General features: G+C 43.7%; 1 long non-coding RNA gene across 1 annotated transcript; it reads right to left on the minus strand.

Annotated features, from left to right (window-relative positions):
• Window positions 1–916: 916 nt before the first annotated feature.
• Window positions 917–4,880, minus strand: LOC102556854 (uncharacterized). The gene is made up of 3 exons (XR_591156.4): window positions 4,780–4,880; window positions 3,027–3,091; window positions 917–1,379 (listed from the first exon to the last, which is right to left on the minus strand). It is a non-coding gene; the product is annotated as an uncharacterized LOC102556854 (long non-coding RNA).
• Window positions 4,881–5,221: the final 341 nt, after the last annotated feature.

A 5,221-nucleotide genomic window follows, 5' to 3' on the forward strand; every position in this document is an offset into this window, starting at 1 on the left:
ACTAGTTTCCTTATTTTATTTGTTTACAATGCTGGGTTTAACGCATGATTGTATGTGTGTCAGACAAATGCTCTACTACTGAGTTGCATCCCAACCCTAAGGTCTAACCAGATAGCCCAGGTTACCATCAAACTCCTAATCACCCTGTTGCACTCTCCCAAGTGCCAGGATAGCAGGATGGCAACACAGGACACTGTGCTATAGCAGAAAACATTCTGCTGACTCCATTAGATCATGTAGTCACTGTGTTATTTAATAGAGGACTTAGATTAGTTGATAATATTACTGTGAGGTTAGGGGGAAAAACTGATCAGAGTAACCCTTCACTTTTTTTGTTTTAAAAGATGTCTATTAATAGAGTAAGAAAACAGAATCTAATAACGGGGAATTGAAATTAGAGAGGGCAAGAAAGAGAGAATCAATGAAAAGACAAACAGTAACAAAGACTAAGATACAGGACGTAGGTAGACCTTGTTGATGAGAAATTTACCTTCATTTTATCGATAAGCATATAGATTTAGAAAGTTGGGGAAAGATCCTGAGGAAGTCAGAGTTCCAGCATTATCCTCCGAGTAGAACAGACTAGGAGTTTACCAGAGATTAAGAGCAACACTGCCTATGAAAATGTCAGTTTTCTAAGAAAACCCAGGCCTCTTTATGTGTCTTACAGCAGCGTCCCTGTCTGTGAGGCAGGCATGAGCAAATCATAAGGAGGGAGATTAATTAGGTCCTCACTACTCTTCTGTTTTAGACACATACAGATAGGCATCTAGGAAGGACACAGTGAAACGGCCTGGGTGAATAGTTACACAGTATCTCATCCGACAACAACAGAATCTATTTCTTCCCAAGCTCCCTTGGATGGGCAAGTGAAATCAGCTATGTTTAGTACAACACACAACACAACGATTAAACATAAGTTACAACTTCTGCTTTTATTTATTTTGTTAGGATAGTGTGTCCATATTGCATGACTTCAACACATTTAATACAGAAGACACAGTGCTAACATGGCAGCCAAGAGGAGAGAAAAGCTATGGAAGCTCATCACCACAACCTCTTCTGCTAAATGGGCTGTGGGAGGTGCTCTCTTTAAAGTTTTCAACTATTTACTTATGTTCTCTATTTTCCTAAATAACTTCAAATCGAGTGATTCCGCTTTCCTCTTGGAGGGTTTCCATATATAACGTGAAATTAAGCACTGTGTGGAGGCAAGGGCGAAATCTGCTGATCTCACTGCATTATGTAATCATGCCGTTTCGTGCTTTAAAAGATGTTAAATACGTAGCTTGTTCTCTTTCTTCCCTCTCTTTTCCTCTTCTTTCCTTCCCTCTCCTCCACCGGTTTCAGCAGTATCCTGTCAAATGTTTCCTAAAAGGCTTCACAGAGGACAGAGAAAGCAAGAGCCAAGCTAAGGCAGGGGAGCATTAGATCATGATCCCCATTCTTCTTCACCTTCCTCAGCCTCCCACTTTCCCACCCCCTCCACTCAGGCTCCATTCTCTTCATTGAGTTCTCTGGATCTAACAATTTCTTTTCTTTTCTTTCCTTTTTCTTTTTTGAAACAGGGTCTCTGTATGTAAAATCCTCTGTAGACCAATAATTTCTTTTCCTCCCTCCCTCCCTCCCTCCCTCCCTCCCTCCCTCCCTCCTTTCTTCTTTCTTCCTCCTCTTCCTCCTCCTCCCCCTCCTCCCCCTTCTCCCCCTCCCCCTCCTCCCCCTCTTCCTCCCCTGGTTGTTGTTTGTTTTTGGAGGCAGGACTCTGGCTTTCCTGGAACTCCCTCTGTAGACCAGGCTGGTCTCAAACTCACAGAAATCTGCCTATCTCTGTCTCCCACGTGCTGGGATCAAAGGTGTATGTCACCACTGCCCCAGCCTGAGTGAATGATTTCTAGGCTGAAATTGCTGTCTGGGTTCCAGAGGCACAGTTTACTGCCTTTGAAACCAAAGTCACCTGCAGTTCTTCAGTGTGACAAGCCCAAAGCACCTGTTAATACAGCGCCTGCTCTCTCTCCCGGTCTGTCTGGCACATCAACAATCTTCTCTAAAGGTTTCACCTTTTTTTTTCTTTACACAGGGATGGAGTGTCACCTTCCCACATGTCACATGATTGCTGGTGGCATGTATGTGCTGGATCTTGCATTCAAGTACAATATTTCTTCCTAAAGCATACGCAGCTTTTCCCTACTTTGTATTTGAGCTAAAACCTGATTGAGACACCTGCCTTACACAGTTGCCGAATGCACCCAAGTGAAGGAAGTGTGCAGAGACACGTACTCCTTCCTCGATGGGTCAGAGCATTGGACATGTGTGGGTTTTCTGAACGTTTCCTGATTTGTTCCATGTCAGTAACTTGAGCAGGGCTCGGCCACCACTTACATACCCAGGGCCTGGCTCTTTTAGCATCTGCCTTGAAGCTTGAAGGCAGGGGAGGACATGTTCCCTATCAACACCACCACGGAGGCCTTTTATTCCTCACTTTGAACTGATGGTTTGCTAATATGACTTTGTCATCTTATCGATATGTTGGGAGCGGGGTTATTTAAAGCCACTAATAAAAAAAACCATTTCTATCATCTTCAATATATTCTTTTCAAGAAGAGTTTATCATAAAATTGAACAATTAACATTTTCAAAAGCAAATTGGGATTAGGAAATTATTGAAAATTGATGGTGCTGGGTAAAAGTTGAAATAAATGTTACGTAATTCCCAAAATTAACCTGTAAGTCCTGCCTGCTCACGAACAAGGTAACTTCCTGGAATGCTGGGAACTGTAGTTCCTGGGAAGTAACAAAGCCTCATGGGAAAGTATGGGGACCTGTAGGTTTGTCCTTACAAGCCCCTGCAGCTAGAAGCCATTTTTGGCTGGGAAATTCCTGGGGATGGTTCTGACTAAAGTCCATCACTTGGTAAGTATTGACTATTTAATAAAAGTTTGCTTTACATTTGGCTCAAAACATTGGAGTTGGTTTTTCTGGAGAATTTCAAGATTAACAGTTATACCAATAAAAAATAAAACTATTACCTTTACTAACTTTTCAAGACAGAATTCACTGAATTAAAGCTTTACTCTTCATAAAGTTGATAATTCTAGAAATAAAGCAGATATACTTTTAATCACACATTTTGAGCTTAAAAGCATTAACACTACCTACTTATTTATATTTGCTTATAAATTTATTTCCATTTAAATTTGTGGAGGGGAGGGGGAGGAAGGGAGGGAAAGAGGGGAAAGGGAGGGGAGAGGGAGGGAGGGGGAGGAGGAAGGGAGGGGAGAGGGGGAAGGGAGTGGGAGGGAGGGGAGAGAGAGAGAGAGAGAGAGAGAGAGAGAGAGAGAGAGAGAGATTGACACTGACTTGAGCATCAGTGCAGGCACTCTGGAGTAGAAGTTAGCAAGCAGTCCTGAGATGAGCATGTGTTACTTAGAGGAGAGAACCCAGAGCCTTGGGCATGTGAAGCAAATGTTCTGACTGAGCTACTTCTCATTTTTAGCCCCCCCCCTTTTTTTCTAAGTCAGGGTTTCACTGTTTCAGGCTGGTCCCAGACTCATGATCTTCCTGCCTCTGCCTTCTAAGTGGTAAGGTCATAAGCTGTGCCACTATGCTCAACTGGGGGCTCTTAGCGTCTAAACATTCCTGTTACTCATTTGAGAAATTCCTATGAAGTACCTGCTCCGAACCAGACCCTGTTTATGACACTGGAAATAGAAAAAAACAAACGAAGCAAAATAAAAACCAAAAAAAAAAAAAAAAACCAAAAAAAAACCCCAAAAAACACCAAAAAGCAAAACAAAACAAAACAAAAAAAAAAAACAAACAAAAACAAAACAAAACACCCCTCTGTACCAATTTAGCTTACGACCAAATAAGAGGAATCACATAATGAATAATATCTATCGTATGTCAGAAAGGTCCATGATTCTCTGAAGAATGATACCCCGGACTCAAAGTATGTAAACATAAAAAGTGTTTTAATCTGCAGAAGTCCAGCATGTTGGAGTCTCCCATTACCAAGATAGAGAGACACTCAAGTGAGCTTGCAGGCCTGATTTAAAGCACATTAGGGGATTCCGAGGTAGGTGACCTCTTTGTTAATCTGTTGGGTCCATCTCTAGACACATTCCATTACCAGGGTGTGAGGACTGGAGACTTGCTGGGAGGTGTGAGCATTGTTGGCTGAGGAAGTAGCTGAGGAAGTCTGGAAACTGCTGCTGACCCATTGTCCTTGCCTCAGGCTAGATGACAGGGTTGCTTCTGTGGCCTGAACTTGCCTGGAATTACCCAGTTCTTGGAAACAGAGATTTAGGCCTGGTCTCCTCAGTTGCCAATTTGTCATGGAATCAGTCTAGCCTTTGCAGTGTTAAACTGAGGTAAGAGGAAAAAAGAGATAGGGGGAGAGTGGCCTAGAAAGAGGCCATCTGAGGCCTCTGAGGAACATCAGGGTGTGACTGCACCTGATGAGTTAGTCAGGAGGAGAAAAGAGTGGCAGGGAACAATGCTAGAGAGACCTCAAGTGGGGCTGGGCAGGTGAGAGGCTGGCTGGCTGGACCTCTGAGAAGGCATTGGCTACTCTTCTGAGGGAAATGGAGTACCTAGAGTATCCTGATCACAGGGCATATGAAAGTCATCTTTTACAGACACCCCAAGTGTATAACATTAAAAATATATAAAAAGCTTTGTTATCTCCCACAGGCTTTGGAGGTCTAGGCCTTGGAGTGTGGGAATAAAGGCTGGTCTCTGAGCACCGAGGTGTGGCTGGGCCTGGCAACGGCGTCTTACCCACATTACTATGGGCTGCTCTAGTTGCTGTCTTGAGAGCTCAGTTCCTCTTCACATGGGCTGCTGGAGTATTCTGACATAGCTTTGCACAGAGTGACAGGTTTAGGGAATGGAGGAGCATGTCCATTGTCCCTTGTGAGCTAGCCTCTGAGGTCACACTCTGTCAATGCTTCCTTGTTCATCACAATGTCCCTGATTCAGTGGGAGGAGACACGGGACAGCATGGACACCTAGAGACCAGCATCACAGAGGGCTCTTTGGAGGCCGATGCCCAGCAGAAAAAAGGAAGAGACTTAAGGGACCAGTGCATGTGGAAATAACCCAGTGTGAAAGACCAGGAAAGAAGTTTGCCAGGGATCCAGATGCACTGGTGACATAGCACCTAGGTATGGTGATAGGCCAGCAGGAAGATTTGTGGAAAAGCTAGTGCATATTCTCCAGG

The sequence above is a fragment of the Rattus norvegicus genome, chromosome 2 (assembly GCF_036323735.1).
Source record: "Rattus norvegicus strain BN/NHsdMcwi chromosome 2, GRCr8, whole genome shotgun sequence".
In the NCBI taxonomy this organism is placed as follows: domain Eukaryota; kingdom Metazoa; phylum Chordata; class Mammalia; order Rodentia; family Muridae; genus Rattus; species Rattus norvegicus.